The 22,500-nt window shown below is 42.3% G+C and overlaps 1 long non-coding RNA gene across 7 annotated transcripts in view; it reads right to left on the bottom strand.

The window, feature by feature from the left end:
• Positions 1 to 22,500, bottom strand: part of LOC147027640 (uncharacterized) — a 167,937-nt gene that overhangs the window by 37,802 nt on the left and 107,635 nt on the right. For 6 of the 7 annotated variants that reach the window (XR_015057167.1, XR_015057163.1, XR_015057166.1 and 3 more), the window contains one exon: positions 20 to 524. This is a non-coding gene — a long non-coding RNA (uncharacterized LOC147027640). Of the gene's footprint in view, positions 1 to 19; positions 525 to 22,500 lie in introns of those variants that run through there. The other variant, XR_015057168.1, reaches the window with a different exon arrangement.

The raw sequence follows: 22,500 nt of genomic DNA, 5'->3' as shown, positions 1-22,500 counted from the left end.
TAAAAATCAAATGTCAACATTTATATTTCTGGCTTTATTTTTTTCACTTTAAGAATCATCTCGTTCCATTGAAAACGGATGAAACAAAGACTTTTGTAATTGCTACATAACCCATCAAAAATGTCCAAAAAAACATCTCGACCATAAAGTTCTCATGAGGGTTTGATTAAACATATGGTATTATCAGCTAATCCGACCGAACGACTCGCAGATCGATTTGTGACGTTGAGTTCAAAAGTAGAAGGAAATAAGGAGGAAGAGGCAAACAGGAGGTGTTTGCTACGATTGTATCTCTGGCCGCCATCCTACCTGGGTCTGTGCCCAGGTCACCCATTGTGTTCCACCGCGATGCGTAGGGGACACGACGAGCCCTGTCGGATGCATGTCGCGTTGAGTGTTTGACCTCGCTGGGGCAGGAAGCGAGATGCAATTAGCGTCTGGGGAGCTTGTTTGCAGAGCGCGTAGGCCGTGCAGGTCTGTGGATGCACCCACGCCACAGCCTCAGGAGAATGGAATCAAGTCACCTGGAGACACATGCATATGTAAATAAATAAAATAATTAAATAAAATAAAATAAGTCATCTAGTCATGTTCAGCTCGGTCTGTGAGATGATGTGTTCAAAGCACATATACATATATATATATATATATATATATATATATATATATATATATATATATATATATATTTTAACATTTCTTTATCATTTAATTTTGAATGCAGCCGATGACTACTGGTTGCATCAATGCTGAGAGAGCGGTTGTCCAAATGATGACTCAATGCCCCTTGTTTGGAAGAGCAGGAATTTAGAATTTGGTCGGGATTCTGGCGATAGCTCGCCTACTCCTTGCGAAGGACACTGCAGGATCTTTAACATCCACCAACTAATGCTAGCAGACGGGACGCCTTTCCCGGGAATCCCATCTGCTAGGATTAATTGGTGGATGTTGAAGATCCCACTGTGTCCTTCGTGAAGAGTAGACCAATATTACCTGCAAACTGTTCCGAAATTCCTGCCAAATCATCTTCAGTCGAATGTCAGGTCAAGCCAACTGATTCGTGAAAGACTTGAGCCAAAAAGGTTCCTCGGCCCAGAAGGTGGAATAATTGCGGCCGCTAAAGAAGTAGTAGTGGTGGTAGTAGTAGTCGTAAAAAAAATTACAAAATTGTTTGAATGACTGGAGGTTTGCGCTCAGGGCGTAAGAAAGCTCAGCAGACATAAGTTTCTGTTTAATATTGCTTGACTTCCTGATCTCTGCAAGTAAATGGTTAGAAATGTGATGCACAATGTGGAGCACCTTAAGAGAAAGTCGTAGCAGTAGTAGTAGTGAGATATGCTTTGGAATCTAGATGTTCTGATATCATTATTGACATCAGCTAATGCTCTAAAAATTTCGAAGTTAAACTGATAAATAAATGGCAGTAATTAATATACAGTTCAGCTATTTTCAGATGTAAGTTAGGTTATCTATAAAAAACAAATATGGTCCGAACAAAAGGACTCAAAGAAAAAAAATAACACCAGCTCTTAACTAATTTTTGAACACAGAGTCTGAAATGAATGACAATGGAATGTTTATAATTTTAACTTCTTCATTTTTGACAGGTGGATCCAGGATTTAGAAAAGCTTGTGGGTTTGGGAGGGCACTCATCTCCAAAAAACATTTTATAATAAATTGGGTGTGGGGGGGGGGGAGGGGGAATTTACTGATTACTTACATGAATCGTGAAATTCTGATCCCATTCCCCTCACCAATCCCTCCCCTTCCACTCCACATCCCATGCTTCCTCACCCTCCCCTTGGAACTACCTACAGTATCTCCTCAAAAACTTTTTTCTCTTCTCTCTCCATTCCTCACACACTCCCATTACCCTCCTTTCCCTCTCTCTCTTTGTCCTTATCCATTTCTCAATTTGAATTTTTCCATTTCAGCACTCCCCCTCATACTTAGGTCATAAATTACCATTCCCCGAGATACAGAGTTGCAACATTTTTGAAGTCGAGGCTCGTGGAGAAGCTTGGAAGCATTAAATGAGAAGGAGAAACGTATCTGCTCATATTTATGTCAAAAAAAAGGAAAAAATTTGATGAATGGCGGTAAAATTGTTGAATTACTTTCATGTGGTTTTACTATACCACATAAAGTATGTTTACGCTTTTATTGTTTGGAGGCACAAAAATGTTTGAAAGCTTTAGTGTAGTTTTCCGTGTCCAATTTCAAAACTTCATTTTTGATCGCGTGCTCTTTCATTCAGTCGCAAGTTGTTTCGAGACGAGCCGGTGTTTTTGTATTTACATGGAAAAAAATAAACGACATCATAAAGAAATGCAACAGAATAAATGTCTTTCCACTTGAATAAGGTGTCAAGAAATCCTTGGCAAGCTAAGTTCAAGTTGGTTACACTTGTACAAAGCAGGTCAGTGATCGGAAAAAAGAAAAAAACATCTCACGTCTGGCATTCCCATTTGAGCAAATGGCATTCCCATCAGGATATTCCTGGTTAAAATCCCATATACTGTGTTGATTTGGCAAAATTGCATTCTAATCTCCTTGTAAATAAAAGATGAATGCACTGAAGTCTGTGTCCTGTTTGTGAAACTCCTTCATGAGCCTTAAACACTGTAATTGTGGAAGTCCATCATGAAAGAGGCCTGATTACTGTGATGAGTTTTCCAAAGCAGGATCTATCCTTATTACAACTTTAAAACTCAACAGTTATTCTACTGGGACTCCAGGAAGTATTGAGTCACATGATCAGGTCAGGTATGGGAGCAGGCACCAGAGCAGCCCATCACTGCGTCCACTTTCCGCCAGTACTCCAGAAGCTTACATCTCGCCATCCGCCAGGCCCATCCCCATCTGCTTGAGATGCTGATCAACCTGCTGCAACCACGAGGCACGTGGTCGGCCCACTGGCCTCCTCCAATCACGAGGCTCCCTCACTGAAAGAATCTAGTAAGCAGGATCAGCGTCTGGAAAACGAGCCACATGTCCATACAGCCGCAGCTGGCATTCACGAACTATGCAGGTAACAAATCTCATCCGAGTCTCTCTCAGCAACCGCTCGTTGGACACAAAATCTGACCAGCGATCGCCAAGGATTCTGCGAAGAGACCTGGTACCAAAGGAATTAAGTCGCCATCTCAGATCTCTGCTCAGAGGCCAAGTCTCACATCTGTAGACCAAGACTGGAAGCATCAAGGGCATGAAGACTCAGCCTTTCGTCCTCCCGCAAAGGTACCGGCAACGCCACACCCCATGATCCAGTTAATCCATGACTCCCCAGGGCGACCCAGACGTCTATTGACCTCTGGCTCACAGCCAGGAGAGACATGAATATCACTGCCAAGGTAAGTGAATCTCTCCATAGCCTCATGATCCTCACCACAAACAGGTACAGACAAGATAGCAGCATCCAAGATGTCATTGAAAGCCTGGATCTTAATTTTGACCAAGAAAACCCGTAATCCCAGCAGCTCTGACTCCTCATTCAGCACCTCGAGGGCCCCCAAAAGGATGTCCACAGTCTCTGCAAAGATGACTGCATCATCTGTGAAATCAACATCAGAAATCTTGACATTCCCAAACGATGCACCACAACTTGATCTCTCCAACATCCTCCTCAGAATCCAGTCCACACAAGCACTGAGAAGTGTGGGGGCCAGTACACACCCCTGATGAACTTCAGTAACAACTGGAAATAAGTCAGAGATGGTATCACCACATTACACAGCACTCTCAGTACCAGAGTATAGTTTAGACATCAGATTGATCAGTTTTGGTGGCACCCCACGAAGACCAAGAATCCTCCAGACGGCATCCCGATTCACTGAATCGAACGCTTTACAGAGATCAACATAAGCTGCAAGCAGCCCCTGCCGAAACTCTCATCCACGTTCGGTGAGGACCCGAAGAGCAAGGATACAGTCAACCGTTGACGTCTTTGGTGTAAAGCCTGACTGCTGGTGCTCAAGCAGATGGTGGCGAACCCTAGAAATAATTATCCGAGCAAAGACCTTGCCCGGCACTGAGAGCAGCGTCACCCCTCGGTAGTTGTTGCAGTCCTGGTAATCATCCTTTCCTTTCCAGAGATGGACAACACGGCCCCTCTTTCAATCAGTTGGGATGATGCCTGTGTTCCAGGCAGAGCACAGAACTGCATGTAACGACACGAGTACAGCATTTCCACCAGCCTTGAGAAGTTCAGCATAGATGCCACAGATCCTAGGAGCTTTACCCCATTTCAAACGGTTCACCACAGGCTGTGATTCCACAATGGTGGATCACAGTTGATTGGGGGGGGGGTCAGTAATTGGGATAGTAACAACCCTGATATCCAACTTGACAGCTGGCAGATCAGCCTGGTACAGCCACTTGTTGGCTCAGCGGGACTTCACTTTGGACTCCTCTGTCAAAGGCCCACCACCGTCTGCTCTCAACGCAGTACACCGAGGGACGGGCTTGGAGGAACGCAATGTGCAAATTCCCCTGTAAACAGGCAAATTCACATGATGTTGGTCACAAAATAAGGCTTTCCCAATGGTGTTGTCCTTAATTGGTTGTTGTCCACTGCAAAAATTCCTTTGCTTTAATGAGCTGCAACTTGAATAGATTACTGCAGCAGCAAGACTTGCCAAAATTGCCTGATCAAAATCTATATTAAGAGCCCAGTATTTGAAATGTCTGCTCAGTCGTTTGATTGTCAATTGATGGTGAATCTGAATGTGTATACTCTTTACTGTTCTTCCTTTGCAGTGCAGCAGAGATTTATAGCGCTCCAACATGGAGCTCCCCTCTGCATTTTGGAGGGGGATTTAAGGATGCGGTAAGTCGTTGCATTTGTAATCATGCAGACCAAACAAAGAAATTATATTCAAACTCTAAATTCATGGGAAGAGCGAGGTAATGGAAGGCAACGCACTGACTCTGGGGCAGTGGGACATGTGGACGTGACAAGCAAAGGGATAAACGAAGAGGAAGATGGGGGAGAGGGAAGGAAACATCGGAACCTGCAAGAAGAAGGCGAGGTTAAGGAGATGGTTAATGATGGTAGAAAAAGATCACAAGTCGGCCTGTAAGGATGAAGGTGGTGGTGTGTTATCAACTTGAAGCCCTGGAAGGAAGAGTACGATTATACAGACTGAGGAAGATGGTTGTGCAAGTGCACGAACAGAGGAACAGAGAAATGAGGTGAGCAGTAAACCTCCATCCTGGGAGTTTCACAAGGAGGTTACTGGAAGAATGGTACTGGAATAATAATAAGAAAAATAAGAAGAGGAGGAAGAAGAATAGGGGTCTAATGATTTGGTTTTTAAACCCAGAGAGAACCATCCCACCATATTGCATGCTCCTCTCCGGAACGGCTTCAAATTTTCTCTAAAAGCCATAATGCTTCAGGTGGATAATTTGATATTTAAGGTGAACACAGCTGGATATTCCATATAACTTCAGGAGGATAATTCAACATATTTCCATAAAACTTCAGATGGATATTTTGAGATTTCAGGTGGACAGATCTTCAGGTTGGTATCTTCTGGACAGGTGGAGATTCCATATAACTTCAGATATATATTGCAAGATATTTCCAGATATCTTCAGGTGTATATTGTCTTGAGAGGCTCAAATATGATTATTTTAAAATTCCAAGTATAGGACCCCGATGCCCCCCCTCCCTCCACCCCAACCTCAGCAATCGCATGACCGTAGAGCTGTCCCTGAGCAAAACTAGAGAGTCCATAGAACATCTTACCCCATACATATTTGAGAAGAAGGACATGCAAGGGTGATCTATGTTTCCAACAAGCCGCAATTTTGTCTGAATCTCGATGTAGCCCAAAACTGAGAGCATGAGAAGCAAATTTGATTGGTCGAGAAGGCGCAATATTTTCTCGAAGTACTGCTAAACTGAAGGCTTTTGGAAGTGCCAACAAAGTGATTTGTGTTATACAGTGTTCAAGTATATACAGTGCCTTCAGAAAGTATTCACACCCCTCAACTTTGTCACGTTTTGTTGTTATAGCCTGACTTTAAAATGGATTAAAGTTAAAAACAAAAATTGGCACCAATCTACACAAAATACCCTATTCAGGACAGTGAAAAAATGTTTTTGAAATTTTTACAAATTAATTAAAAATGAAAAACTGGAATATCTAATTTACATAAGCATTCATCCCCTTGAATCAATGATTTGTAGAAGCATCTTTGGCAGCGATTACAGCATCGAGTCTCCTTGGGTATGTCTGCATCAGCTTTGTACATCTGGATTTGGGCTTTCTTCCATTTTTCCTTGCAGATTTGCTCAAGCTCTGTCAAGTTGAAAGTGGAGCATCAGTAAAGAGCAATCTTGAAATCTTTCCACAGATTCTCAATGGGATTCAAGTTCAGGCTTTGGCTGGGCCACTCAAGGACTTTCACATTCGTGTTCTGAAGCCATTCCAGTGTTGCTTTGGCTGTAAGCTTGGGGTCATTGTCCTGTTGAAACGTAAATCTTTGTCGCAGTCTTAGGTCTTTTATTGCACTGTGAAGCAGGTTCTCATCAAGGATTTGCCTGTATTTTGCTCCATTCATTGTTCCCTCTATCCTTGCAAGTTTCCCAGTCCCTGCCACTGAAAAGCATCCCCATAGTATGATGCTGCCACCACCATGCATCATGGTAGGGATGGTGATAGATGGATCATGAGCTGTGCTCAGATTCCGCAAAGATGTAGCGCTTTACATTCAGGCCAAAGAGTTCAATTTTCTTCTCATCAGACCACAGAATCTTTGGCTGCAATGTCTCAGAGTCTTTCACGTGGCTTTTTGTAAACTTCAAGCATGCTGTCATGTGCCTTTTTCTCAGGAGTGGCTTCTGTCTGGTCACTCTCCCATAAAGCCTCGATTTGTGAAGTGCTGCAGAGACTGTTGGCCTTCTGGAAGGTTCTTCCATCTCAGCCAATGAACTCTGTAGTGCTGTCAGAGTGGTCATTGGGTTCTTGGTCACCTCCCCGACCAAGGTCCTTCTTGCCCAGTTGCTCAGTTTGGTCGGAGGGCCAGCTCTAGGAAGATTCTGGCTCGCTCCAGATTCTTTCCATTTCCTAATGATGGAGCTCACTGTGCTCTTGGGAACTTTCAACACCCTAGAAATTGTTTAATACCCTTCCCCAGATCACAATTCGATCTCGGAGTTCTATGGACAGTTCCTTGGACTTCACGGTGGAGTTTCTGCTCTGACATGCACTGTCAACTTTGGGACCTTGTAAAGAAAGGTGTGCTTCTTTATAAATCATGTCCAATCGATTGAATTAGACACAGGTGGACTCCTATCAAGTTGTCGAGACGTCTCGTGAATTATCAAAGGAGAATGGATGCACCTGAGCTCAATTTTGAGCGTCGTAGCAAAGGAGTTGAATACTTACTGATGCAAAACATTTCAGCTTTTCGTTTTTAATTGATTTGTTAAAAATTTCGAAAAATATGTTTTCACTTTGTCATTATGAGGTATTTTGTGTCGATCAGTGACAAAAATTTAAATTTAATCCATTTTAAATTCAGTCTGTAAAACAACAAAATTTGAGAAAAGTCGAGGGGTTCGGTGTGAGAACATTGAGAAAACCCTAACATGTTAAATTAGTTCTTCGTGACTGTTTTTTGTTTCCTTTATGATGTCCCTAAAAATAGCAAGTTTCCTCTTTGGAATGATTTTCAATTTTGTTTGACTGCCAGACAGGCAGACAGACTAAAATTTTTTTTTTACTTTACTACTTTGTGCGCATGTGTGCTCGGAAAGAGACTCCGTACAATTTATCAATTTAAGAGACAGTGTACTGGGAAACTACAGGTTCGTTTTCTGATTCGTGTTGAAAATATAACATTCAATTTAACTTAAGCTGTTCCTCGATCATCGACTGACAGCTGTATTCAGATAGCCAGACAGAGTGAACCAATTGCTTAATCTCACTTTGCACTTTGTGTGCAGGGTAATCACCAAATATGTGAGCGTGTTAGGAAGGTGAAAGATTTAAAAAAAGCATTGAAATAGAAAAAGAACAAGAAAAAGAGAATAAAGCCAAGTTTCATTCCATTCGCAAGCTCTACCGCAGCACGCAGGGCTGGTTCTGCAACTCAATCCAGGCGAAGCGTGAACGAAGCCTACCAAGCTTTGTCAACATGGGCACCTTTCATCTTATCCACCTCCTCTTCCTAACCGTCAATCTTTTCCATGAACCCCTCACTGCATCTTGCTATCCATTCACACACCCAGACCTCATGCTTTTTAATGACTCCATAAGATGTGAATAAATAAATAAAGGATGCAGACAAATCGTCTGCTGATTATAATTACTGGCATCGGCACTCCTGCCCGACGGGCCCTTCGGGCAGGTGTGCCCATCTCGGCCCACCTTCGGTAGGCAATTTAAAGTTGTGAAATTTACACAAAGTGATACACTTGAAAAAAAAAAAAGTGTGATAATCCTGAATCATATTTGGCCTTGCAGGATCACGCTGTAAAAGTTTTGTGATGTAAAACTCCAGGTGATCAATTGCGAAATTTTCGTCAAGAAAAAGCACGCACGCACACGCACACGCACACGCACGCATGCTCCATTATATTAAGATATACGTTGAATATCTTATTGTGTATTATAGTAAAATACAACGGACACCGTCCTGTCATGGTGGTTGAGGACAATGCAACAAGTCATATGAGCTGTGACCATTGTAATCACAACAGTCCAAGGCACACCAAAAAAAGTACAACTCGAAAGCATCTCAAAATGCAAAGGCCGTCTGAGTCTGCTTTGTATTCGGACTTCTTCCTCTTCTGTATGTAAAACATGACAAAAACAGTAAAAAAATAAAAATTACAAAAAAATTACAATTACAAAAAAAAACAAAAAAAAGACTGACGAGTTTCGGCGACCTTGACCTTTTGACTTCAAAAGCAATGGGCCTCAGTGACCCAACACGAAAACCCTGCTCAAATTTCAAGTCAGATGGAAACTGACGATTTTGTGACCCCTCTTGACCATTTGACCTTCTTGACAGAACACAGGTTACATTCGATGAATGGGTCAATATTAGGTCACTGACATTGATATTTTATGCACCCTTGACCTTTGAAATTTTTGATCTAAATAAAATAATTGGCTTCTAGCTTTTGATTGGTGAACCAATTCAGTGACCCAATATGCAAATTCTTAAAATTTCTGGTCAATGGGATGAAAATTGACTATTTTATGATGTTGACCTTTTGACCATTTGACCAAATTATTAATTGGACCAAATTAATTTTTCTTCTCCATATTCTCATAATAAAGAGGAGAGTGTGTTGAGAAGGTGGGTGGAGTACTTTGAGGAGCTGATGAATGAAGTAAATGAGAGAGAGAGAAGGTTGGAAGAGGTGGAGATAGTGAATCTGGAAGTGGGGTGGATCAGTAAGGATGAAGTGAGGACTGCTATGAAGAGGATGAAAAGTGGAAAGGCGGTTGGCCCAGATGGTATACCAGTGGAGGCATGGAAGTGCTTCGGAGAGATGGCAGTGGGGTTGTTAACCAGATTGTTTAATAAAGTCTTGGAAAGTGAGAGGATGCCGGAGGAGTGGAGATTAAGTGTACTGGTTCCGATTTTCAAGAACAAGGGTGATGTGCAGAGCTGTGGAAATTACAGAGGGATAAAGTTGTTAAGCCACACCATGAAGTTGTGGGAAAGAGTAGTGGAAGCTAGGTTGAGAAGAGAGGTGACGATTTGTGAGCAGCAATATCGGTTTATGCCAGGAAAGAGCACCACTGATGCGATGTTTGCTTTGAGAATGTTGATGGAGAAGTATAGGGAAGGCCAGAAGGAGTTACATTGTGTGTTTGTGGATTTAGAGAAAGCTTATGATAGGGTGCCAAGAGAGGAGTTGTGGTATTGTATGAGGAAGTCGGGAGTGGTGGAGAAGTATGTGAGGATCGTGCAGGATATGGATGAGGACAGTGTGACAGCGGTGAGGTGTGCGGTAGGAATGACGGACCGGTTTAAGGTTAAAGTGGGATTGCACCAAGGATCGACTCTGAGCCCTTTCCTGTTTGCAATGGTGATGGACAGGTTGACGGACGAGATCAGACTGGAGTCCCCATGGACTATGATGTTCGCGGATGACATCATGATCTGTAGGGAGAGTAGGGAGCAGGCTGAGGCGAGCCTCGAGAGGTGGAGGTACACACTGGAGAGAAGGGGAATGTTAGTCAGTAGGAGTAAGACGGAGTACATGTGCATAAATGAGAGGGAGGGTGGTGGTATGGTGCAGTTGCAAGGAGTTGAGGTGGGGAAGGTGGATGGGTTTAAATACTTGGGATCAACTGTCCAAAGTAACGGAGAGTGTGGGAGAGAAGTGAAAAAGAGAGTGCAGGCAGGATGGAGTGGGTGGAGAAGAGTTGCAGGAGTGATTTGTGACAGAAGGGTAGCTGCAAGAGTGAAGAGGAAAGTATATAAGACGGTAGTGAGACCAGCTATGTTGTATGGTTTGGAGGTGGTGGCGCTAACAAAAAGACAGGAAGCAGAGCTGGAGGTGGCAGAGTTAAAGATGCTGCGATTCTCGTTGGGAGTGACGAGGATGGATAGGATAAGAAATGAGTGTATTAGAGGGAAAGCGCAGGTAGGCCGGTTTGGAGACAAAGTGAGAGAGGCGAGATTGAGATGGTTTGGACATGTGCACAGGAGGGAAGCGGAGTATATCGGGAGAAGGATGTTGAAGATGGAGCCGCCAGGCAGGAGGAGAAGAGGAAGGCCAAAGAAGAGGTTCATGGATGCGGTGAGGGCGGACATGCGGGTGGTTGGAGTGTCAATGGAAGATGTGGAGGATAGAGCGAAATGGAGACGGTTGATCCGCTGTGCCGACCCCTAACAGGAGCTAGCCGAAAGAAGAAGAAGAAGATTCTCATAATAAAGTTGAGTCGAAAGTTTTATGACAAAAGCTGAAATGATGAAAAAAAAAAGTTACGGCTCAGACAGACACACAGAAGCGATTTCAAAACCGCGTCTCCTGCTGCTCGGGCGACGGGCTCATGAGGCGTGTACAGTGGAGGTATATATATATATATACATAGATCAAAAATAAATTTATATATTTTCTCACTATTTATATGTACAGTAATTATATATTAGACAACAACATTTGAGTGTCTTTCACTATAGCGAGCATCTTGTTCGTAGAACCTTTTGAATGCCCCCACATAAGTTATAGTTGGGATTATTATCAACAATGTATCGGAGACAATCAACTGCCATTTTGTTTTTGTCACTTAGACCTGATGTCTCATCTGAGGTCACTGTCACTTACAAGCACTTGGACCTGATGTTTTGGCCTCGGCGCATAATTATTCGCCTGTCCTCCACGCAGCAGGAGATGGGGTTTTGCAATCACGTGTGTGTGTGTGTGTGTGTGTGTGTGTGTGTGTGTGTGTGTGTGTGTGTGTGTGTGTGTGTGTGTGTGTGTGTGTGTGTGTGTGTGTCTGTCCTGACTGTAACTTTTTTTTTTCCCAAACCATTTGAGCTTTTGTCATCAAATGGTCAACAAAGCTTTATACTGAGAATATGGAGAAGACAAATTAATAATTTGGTCAAAAGGTCAAAGGTACCATTGAGCATACGGAAGAATAAGAAGTCCGAATGCAAAGCGGACTCGGGGACGTGCTTTGCATTTTCAGATGCTTTCGAGTTTAATGTACTTTCATGTTTCAAAGCCATCAGATAACGCAAAGGTTGTTTTTGTTTGATGAAAAATGTGCAAGGATGGGTAGTCGTGGTTAAAAAAAAAAATCTTCGGTGCAGAAAATTGAAGTCATTGTTCTTCCATGTATTGTTTTCTTTTTTTTTGCAGATGATTACAGGTACATATTGATGGGTACACGTTAAACGAGCCAGATTAAGCAGGTAGGTGATCAGACAGCTCGATTGACACTTTGTATTAAACAGGTTTTAACGTATCGTTTCGGCGAAGTTTTAATGGCAGCAAGTGTCGGTGGCTTTTTATACAAATTAAATTTTATTCCGAACAATCTCAGTTTCTAATTTGTACATCTTTTCAGTAACTTGCCCTGAAGACAAGACATGAAGAACGAAATTGAACAATGCAATCAAGGAAAACCAATCGAACGTAGAAATGTGGATGCAGCCATGTCACAATGGAATGAAAACAAACACTTGTTTGTATCCACAGCAATTCGTCAGACAAGTCGAAGTATATAACTCGTAAAGAAACCGCATTGTGACGTCACTGCACAATAAGCAAGTCAAGGCAACACCCATGACACAAAATCCACAGTGAGACCGGAACATGATGTCTTAACCGGCGACAGCACTGCGGTTTTCACGATGAATTGGTTTGTTTTTAAAATGGTCGTCCAAACGAACCAACACAACGAACCTGTGAATTAGAGGGAAGGGGAAGCGTTGCGGTTTACTTGTCCGACAACTGCATGGAGATCGTGCATCGACACTTTTGGTAGCCATCTATTTATTACGTACGCACAAGAGAAAGGAAGGTATCGGAGTTGTGGCACGAAGAGAAGAGAATAAAGGTCGTAAGAGATACGAGTAAAGACGGCTGGACGGGCATTGTCGAGACTCGAGCGAGTCGTTCATGGCAATGCCTGTTGGGCCATATTGCCGCAGGAGTGTCATCCAAGATCGCAGGCTCGAGGCCACAAGACCCTCTTTTAAGGAGGTCTCCTGTAAAATGTATTCTCTCCTCTTTCATCAACTCTCCACCTCCCTCCTTTTAGCTCTCCACCACCACCAACTACCGCTGTTTCCTTGTTACATCCGCCACCGAAGGTGGAAGGAGGTTGTGTTTTCACCCCCTTTCTATCGGTTTGTGTTTTTTGTTTGTGTGCAGGATATTTCAAAATGTTGTGGACGGGTTCGGACGAAACTTGGTGGACGCGGGTGTGTTATTAGGAAGAATTAATACAATTTTGGTGAAGATCCGAATTTTTTTTAAAGTGATTCTTCACCATTGAGAGATCGGGCCAAACCGATATATAGCATGATGTCTCAAAAAGTTGGGAACGAAGAAACTTCATGGACAAGTTGGGTGTGTGACAAGGACGAATTGATTCGATTTTGTTGAAGATCCAGGTCCGGATCCAGATACGAGACTTATTTAATTACCTCCACCATCAAAAGTGAAGGAGGCTGTGTTTTCACCCCTGTCTGTCTGTCTGTCTGTCTGTGTGCCGGATATCTCAAAAAGTTGTGGACTTATTTGGATCAAATTTGGTGGGCAGGTTGGGTGTGTCACAAGGACGAACTGATTAGATTTTGGGAAGATCTGGATCTGGATCCGACTGCAATTTTTTTTTTTAAAGTGATTCTTCACCATTGACAGATCAGGCCAAAAACGATATATAGCACGATATCTCAAAAATGTATTGGGCCCGATATGTTCTCGTGGATCAGGCATTACGTGGCAGAGGTATGCGCTCTACCGAGTGCCCTTTCAGTTTCGATTAAGTTTCAGCGATGCGGAATGTGGCACAATCATGATGGGCCGAACGGTTTTTGCTGAAAAAAGTGAAACTCTGTAGGTCGTCGGCTGCCGTACCCCATTCGTGTCAAGCAATGTAGGACGAGTTGTGCATGCGTTTATGGGTCTTTCGACACCAATGTTGTTGCACCGGACTGTCAGTTGAATGTAGCCCGTCTGTTGCTCTGCACAATCCGTGTCAGCCTCCTTTGGCCTCTTTCATCAGTGAACCATTTTTGACCACTGGCCTGCCGTTCACTGGATATCCTTTGGGTGGTGGACCATTCTTGATACACACAGGAAACTGTTGAGTGTGAAAAACTCAGCAGCTTTGTTGTTCTTGACACACTGAAACTGATGCGCCTGCACCTGCTACCATACACCGTTCAAAGGGACTTAAATATTTTGTCTTGCCCATTCACCCACTGAATAGCACACATACACAATCCATGTCTCAATCTTCTCAAAGCTTAAAAATCCTTCTTTAACCTGTCTACTCCTCTTCCCCTACACCAATTGATGTGGATTTAACAGGTGCAATCAATGAGGGATCACAGCTTTCACTTGGATTCACCTGATCAGTCCATTTCATGGAAAGAACAGGTGTTCCTAATGTGTAATATTTTACACAATGAGTACTGTATGTATGTACATATAAATATAAATAAATACATAAATGTATAAATATATATACATGTGTATTTACATATATATATATATATATATATATATATATATATATATATATATATATATATATATATATATATATATATATATATATATATATATATATACACAGTGGGGAGAACAAGTATTTGATACACTGCCGATTTTGCAGGTTTTCCCACTTACAAAGCAGGTAGAGGTCTGTAATTTTTTTATCATAGGTACACTTCAACTGTGAAAGACAGAATCTAAAACAAAAATCCTGAAAATCACATTGTATGATTTTTAAATAATTAATTTGCATTTTATTGCATGAAATAAGTATTTGATCATCAACCAACCAGAAATAATTCCGGCTCTCACAGACCTGTTAGTTTTGTCTTTAAGAAGCCCTCCCATTCTCCACTCATTACCTGTATTAACTGCACCTGTTTGAACTCGTTATCTGCATAAAAGACAGCTGTCCACACTCAATCAATCAGACTCCAACCTCTCCACAATGGGCAAGACCAGAGAGCTGTCTAAGGACATCAGGGACAAAATTGTAGACTTGCACAAGGCTGGGATGGGCAACAGGACAATAGGCAAGCAGCTTGGTGAGAAGGCAACAACTGTTGGTGCGATTATTAGAAAATGGAAGAAGTTCAAGATAACAGTCAATCTCCCTCGGTCTGGAGCTCCATGCAAGATCTCACCTCGTGGAGCCTCAATGATGATGAGAAAGGTGAGGGATCAGCCCAGAATTACACGGCAGGACCTGGTCAATGACCTGAAGAGAGCTGGGACCACGGTATCAAAGAAAACCACAAGTAACACACTACGCCGTCATGGATTAAAATCCTGCAGCGCACGCAAGGTCCCTCTGCTCAAGCCAGCGCATGTCCAGGCCCATCTGAAGTTTGCCAATGACCATCTGGATGATCCAGAGGAGGAATGGGAGAAGATCATGTGGTCTGATGAGACCAAAATAGAGCTTTTTGGTTTAAACTCCACTCGTCGTGTTTGGAGGAAGAAGAAGGATGAGTACAACCTCAAGAACACCATCCCAACCATGAAGCATGGAGGTGGAAACATCATTCTTTTGGGATGCTTTTCTGCAAAGGGGACAGGACGACTGCACCGTATTGAGGGGAGGATGGATGGGGCCATGTATCGCGAGATCTTGGCCAACAACCTCCTTCCCTCAACAAGAGCATTGAAGATGGGGCGTGGCTGGATCTTCCAACATGAGAACTACCCGAAACACACAGCCAGGGCAACTAAGGAGTGGCTCCGTAAGAAGCATCTCAAGGTCCTGGAGTGGCTGAGCCAGTCTCCAGACCTGAACCCAATTGAAAATCTTTTGAGGGAACTGAAAGTCTGTGTTGCTCAGCGACAGCCCCGAAACCTGAAGGATCTGGAGAAGATCTGTATGGAGGAGTGGGCCAAAATCCCTGCTGCAGTCTGTGCAAACCTAGTAAAGAACGACAGGAAACGTCTGATCTCTGTAATTGCAAACAAAGGTTTTTGTACCAAATATTAAGTTCTGTTTTTCTGATCTATCAAATACTTATTTCATGCAATAAAATGCAAATTAATTATTTAAAAATCATACAATGTGATTTCCAGGATTTTTGTTTTAGATTCCGTCTTCCACAGTTGAAGTGTACCTATGATAAAAATTACAGACCTCTACGTGCTTTGTAAGTGGGAAAACCTGCAAAATCGGCAGTGTATCAAATACTTGTTCTTCCCACTGTATATATATATATACACACACACACATACACATACTCGCAAATACCACCTGTCACTTTGCTGACGGGAATACTAATGGTGGGGGGCAGGGGGAGAAAAAGAGGGGGGGAGAGAGAGAGGGGGGAGAGTGAGGAGGTGGAGGGGAAAATAAAGAGGAGGGATGGGGAGCAAGGGTGGTGAGGGAGTAAGGAGGGAAGGAGAGTGAGAAGGGGTGAGAGGAAGGGAAGGCAGACCTGCGGTGGAACGTTAATTATTATTCATACTATCTCATCAAAATGATTCTGCATATTATCGTGAACATGGAAACAAAATAATGTCTGAAATCCATTTTCTACTGGTCATACTATAAATACTGCCCGGACATGTCCGGACATAAATACAGTCCGAAAACAACCACCGCCAGGACAGGTCCGGAGACAAACACTACCCAAAGACAAACACCCCCGGACATGTCTGGAGCCAAAACCCGCCAGACACATTCTTAGCCAAGCCATTCAGAGTCAAAAAACGCCAGGGCATGTCCAGTGATAGACACCACCCAGACACTTCTGGAGATAAACACCACCTGAACACTTCCGGAGACAAACACCATCCAAAGATAAACAACGCCAGAGACAAACATCGCTTGGAGACAAACACTGCCTGGACACGTCCAGAGACAAACATCACCCAGACATAAACATCCGGACACGTCCAGAGAGAGTGAGAGAGTGAGAGAGTGAGAGAGTGAGAGAGTGAGAGAGTGAGAGAGTGAGAGAGTGAGAGAGTGAGAGAGTGAGAGAGTGAGAGAGTGAGAGAGTGAGAGAGTGAGAGAGTGAGAGAGTGAGAGAGTGAGAGAGTGAGAGAGTGAGAGAGTGAGAGAGAGAGAGAGAGAGAGAGAGAGAGAGAGAGAGAGAGAGAGAGAGAGAGGAGTTAGCAGAGAGAAAATGTTAGCGGAGACACACACACACACACACACACACACACACACACACACACACACACACACACACACACACACACACACACACACACACACTATAAGGAAATTATGCACAGGAGGAGGTCACTCGGCCCATCATGCCTGCACCACACCAATACCAGATTTTATAAATCCCTCAATACCCCTTCGGTTCATGTGCAGCCTTTTGGCTGCTGGTTGCATCATTGGTTAGGGGCGTGGATATGCCCATGATGCAGTGCCCCTATTACCATTACACTGGTACTCATTTCACGGACCGCAGAAGGATGAGAGGCTGAGTCAACCCCCTGGTGTTAATTCAGCAGAAACAGGGCTTGAACTCAGGACCCTAGGATCCCAAGCCACCACCCTAACCACGAAGCCAACATCAGGTTACAACTATATGTTTGTGCTTGGCCGATATCGACAATTTTTCGGTGATTGGCAGATTGGAGTGAGTGTGATTACCGACTCCAGTACATACTGTATACAACCCAAAAACTTGAGTAGCTTTCATCCTTGTTTTGGGGGAATGTCAATAAACAAATTATAAAAAAAACAACATTGCATTTATTCAGATCTTTCTCGGAGATGTGCAAAAACATTAATCCTTATAAACAGCTACATGTGACGGGTGGGAAAAAGATTGGCTCTGTAATTTAGAAAATGCGTTAATACAGCAAACAGTTTGGATATCGGGAGTTATCAAATATATTTTGCTTTGAAACTCACAATGAGAAACATATGAGCTTTCTAAAGCACACCCAATTCATATAAAATAACCAATTGCTTCAGAAACAATCACTAGGGCAAAGGAAAATGTGATTGCTCGTACGCTGCTGAGGTTAAAAGTTAAAAACCTCCACCACCAATCATCATCATAAGATATGAGATGAAACTTTTCCACCACGGCTCCCATAACCAAGCATGCAGGCATGCTCACAACACACCCACCGAGAGTCCCTTTACAGATCCAAATCTACCCATATGTACCTCTACCTTGGAGCAAATGTCCACTGTACGTCTTGATCGGGACACGAACTGTACCGCTCTCAACTGGAGGGCACTTGGCAAGTGGCTTCAGCACTCAAGCAAGCACTCCAATTAAATGGTTGATAACGAACGGGTGGCTTGGCAAGCGATAACAAGCTGATTGGAAATGGCACATGCCCGCAAAAAACTAAACATCGCCGATTTCTTAACATTTTCAGATTTCACTCCAGATTTCGAGTTATTTAGTTCATGTGATCTGATCCTCCAAACTGAAATGATATTTCTATTTCATACTTCAATTAGTCCGTGAGAGTATATCGTGGAAAATCACATCATAAAATGCATTAAATCTCTCCAAGCTCTGAATTTCAGAACTGTAGCACGAATAAAATCAATGTTTACAGCGATTCCAAGGTATCTAGATCAAGCATTTGATGGTATGAGTGAAGAAAATGAAAAACATTTTGAGCGCTTTATCATTAATGAACCGTTGCAGCCTGTTACCACTCAAGGCGTTCAAGGCATTGAGCAGGCTAAACAAAATGGCGAATACCCCAGCGAGGTTTCCGAGGATGGTGCCTGATGAAGGATATAATTAAATAAGGCCGTTAATTATCTTTGAAAATTGGGTGTTTGGGTTAATTAAAACGCCCCCTTTACTCTTGCACTTTTTTGGAGTTCCCTTCGTGCGCTTGTAAAGTTTCAAACTGCTAGGTTTTATGGCTTTGGAGTTATGGAGGACACACCCAGACAGACAGACAGACAGACACACACACACACTTGTTAGTATAGATATACAAGAAAAAAAAGACTTTTTTAAACAAATGTAACACACATAGAGGAATGACATCTCAAAAAAACAACTTTTGAATGATGCCACATTATGATACCACAACACGTCACCACAATCCTCTTCATAGTTTAGCATCACGACATCTTTTGATGTTGTTCCATCACAATCCCCCACCAAAAGTAAAATGTCAAAAGATGTCGTGATGGTAATCCATAAGAGGATTGTGGTGTTGTATTGGGGCATCATAATGTTGTCATTCTTACCTTGTTTGGTTGTTTTTTTTTTGAGATTTCATCCCTCTATGTTTTTACATTTTTTTTCTTGTTTCTGCAATTTTTGGTAAGTAATAAAATGCTTCATGATTTATATATTTTGTTATGGATAATATGAAGTATGGTAATACTTCATGATACTGTCGTACTCTGATACCGTATTCCGTGGTTCGACAATTCAGATCAACATTTGTGCCTAGAACATGGGATATAAAGTCAAGTAAACTTTTGGAGTCGATTTGGACGTTCTATTCCTTTTCATAAAATGCTTAAACGATGAACAAAAGCAGCTGCAGCTCGGTGTTGGTGTGTGTGCCTGCCTGCGCCCGTCAAAGAAAACAAGAAGAAGACTGAATATAAAAGGAGATCCATTTTGAATGTAGACGGGCTTTGCATTTTGCATTTCTATTTTGATCTTCCTCTTAGTGTGGTGTTGTATATTGTTCAGTATTCAGCATCGAAAAAGGCTGTGATGAATATCACATGAACAATCTCCCCATCTTCGCTCTTCACACCGCCAAATTTTACACATGTCCCTAAAGCGGATGTGGACAGCCTTTGCTTTCTCGTGTTTTTTCCATTTCAAAATTTTATTTTTTACGTGCAATTGTTTATGTAATAAAATGCTTTATGTTTTATATATTTTGTTAATTTTGGTTTGGATTAAATCCATCCATGTTATTAAATTTGGCTTATGGTACATTCTAACCCCCCCTCCCCTCACCCTCCCCTAACTCCCCTTCTCGTTGACTCCACATTGACATTTGATTTATTTTCATAATAAAACGATTAATGTTTTATATGTTTTAAAATTTTGGGTTGTGTGGACTCACCCCGAGACAAGATAACTTCCTCACGTTGGAATCACCATCATCGCTTCAGCAGCATCTGAGGGGGTGTGCAGCATTGGGATTCTCATGTGTGTACTATTTGTGAATGTCTTTACAGCTGTGGAGGAACTCTGGGAAGGGTTTGAAACAGCAAAGGGCTCACCTTGGGTCGCTTTATACAGCTTCCTCGGCTCGAAGAGCATGGGAGGAGTCGATTTATTTTTATAATTCCAGCCACCTGGGTTTAATTGATTAGGTGATAGCTAATTGGTTATTCCCTCCATTCACAGGTGAGAGATGTGGGTGGGTCTTTGTTTTTCATATATATTGTTGTGGTTGTGGAGGTAGATAGAAGAATTTAATAGGGAATTTAGCATTGAACAAGTCTGAAGACGACGATGGTTCACGAGCGATATTTGACGATGTAGATTGTTTCAGAAGTCAAGGATGAGACAATGTGATAATTTTTGACCAAGTTATAAAAATGATCAACATGATGTGGTATGGGTGACAGGTTATTAGCTGCAAAATGTCGAAAACCCAGTTTCATTCAACAACTTTAAAAATTTGACCTTTGCATAACCTTTAAAGGTCACAAAACAACGTTGTGGACATTTAAATAAGGAAACAGGATACGTGATATAGCTTATTGGAGTTAGTTCGCCGAAGAAGGTCGAAAACCCGGTTCGATTCCCACAACTTTGAAAATTTGACCTTTGTGAACTTTAAAGGTCAAAGGTCAAGGATTATGACCTTTGGTGCAAAACTTCCTCTGGAACATTCCAGGAACAATATATATATATATATATATGTATATATATATATATATATATATATATATATATATATATATATATATATATATATATATATATATAGGCTATATGGCATTTTGCACTACTCAGATTATCCATACTTTGATGAAATCAGCGTAAAAACAAACTTGAAGGGGGCGCCACGGGCAAGGTGTTTGAGATAGAGAAAAATAGTTTCAAGACTTTAGGTGGGGAATGACCTCAAGATTATGCATAAAAAATATTGTCATCCTTGCTCTCAAAGTTTGGGCGGTCGTATGATTTTTATGTCAAAATTCACAATTTTTTCAGTTCCTGACCTTGTGACCTTGACCTTGGGACAAAAATGAAAAATCGAGCTCTGTGGGGCTATGCAGGTGCCATTGGGCTAACCAAATACCGAAACCCCTGCCAGATTCGACAAACCCGAGGAGAAGATGCAAATTGAAATTGGCTACCCCCTAAAGACACAATTCGCAATTTTCTAAGTTCGTGACCTTGTGGCCTTGACCTTGGGAAGAAAATGAAAAATTGAGCTCCGTGGGGCTATGCAGGTGCCATTGGGCTAACCAAATACCGAAACCCCAGCCAGATTTGACAAACCCATAGGAGAAGATAATTTTTATGTCAAAATTCACAATTTTCTAAGTTCGTGACCTTGTGACCGTGACCTTGGGACGAAAATGAAAAATCGAGCTCCGTGGGGCTATGCAGGTGCCATTGGGCTAACCAAATACCGAAACCCCTGTCAGATTCGAAAAACCCCCTCGGAGAAGATGCACATTGAAATCGGCTCCCCCATAAAAACACGTTTTTTGGGCGTGGCTCCACCCATAATGGGCACACCACATCCATTCTCAGGACAACACGAGTAGATCATGATATAAACCTCCCACCAAAATTTTATCAGGATCGGATTAAAACACACGGAGCTATGCTCAGGACAGACAGACAGACAGACAAACAAGCCGGTAGGTGGACATGGGAAGTCGACTACTCAATAGAACCTGACACGATGGGCCCGTTCGATGGGGAATGACCTGAGGATTAAGCACAAGAAAATTCATGATTCTTGCTTCAAGTGTTAAGGCTGCAGATTGTTTTTTTCGTTAAAATACCCCCACATTTAGAGGTTTTTCGGCCGTTGCTAGACAACGGAGGGGTCCATAGCAACGGTTCTTTCACACATAACTAGGACATACCATGAACCTACCATACCAGTTTCATGTATATCTGACTCATAGTCTCTGAGATATAACGAACTTCGTTTTTTTTATTGTTTTCGACCAGGGTTCATTCAAAGTCTATCTTCTCCGACAGTTTTCATAGGATCCGGCTGGAATTTTTTTGACAATATGGCTGAATGTACTGCCCACAGTCGCTCGTGGCCCGATTTTTGAAAAAATTATTTTTTATGATTTTTCAAAAATATCGAAGTCCCGTTGCTAGGCAACGGTGGTGTCCATAGCAACCGTTCTCATTTGCACACAACTAGGTCATGGTATGAACCTACCAACCAAGTTTCATTGAAATCGCCATTGTATTAACTGAAATCACCATTTTAAATACTGATAATAAGGGAAGAAAAAAAAAATCTCAAAATAATTTTTTTTGAGATTTTTTTTGACTTCATCGACGACCCAACAGACAGACAGACAGACACCAATAACGAATATAGTGGTCACTTATTTTTTTCGTGAATTTTTTTTCGTGAACCAATAGAGTAGTTTCGTCCATGGACGTGTAGGAGGCATCTCGATGTGATTTTGTAGGGAAACTGTGAGCTGAAGTGTTATGTGTCACCACACGGGGGGTGGTGCGGTGTTAACTAGTGAGGGTTTAAGAATAAGCTTCCCCAGTATGTAATTGCCCCCCTGTGACTTTTCCTTCTGTCTTTGTAACCAAAAACCATGATGAGGAACAAGCAAACATGCCGAGCAGGCAGAAGCCCCGCCTCCAAGGGTGACAGCGGGCGAAGTCAC

This window comes from Eptatretus burgeri, chromosome 4 (assembly GCF_056783735.1).
Source record: "Eptatretus burgeri isolate ZD-2024b chromosome 4, Ebu_testis_v1, whole genome shotgun sequence".
NCBI classification, from domain to species: Eukaryota; Metazoa; Chordata; class Myxini; order Myxiniformes; family Myxinidae; genus Eptatretus; species Eptatretus burgeri.
This window is presented reverse-complemented; position numbering and strand designations above follow the sequence as displayed.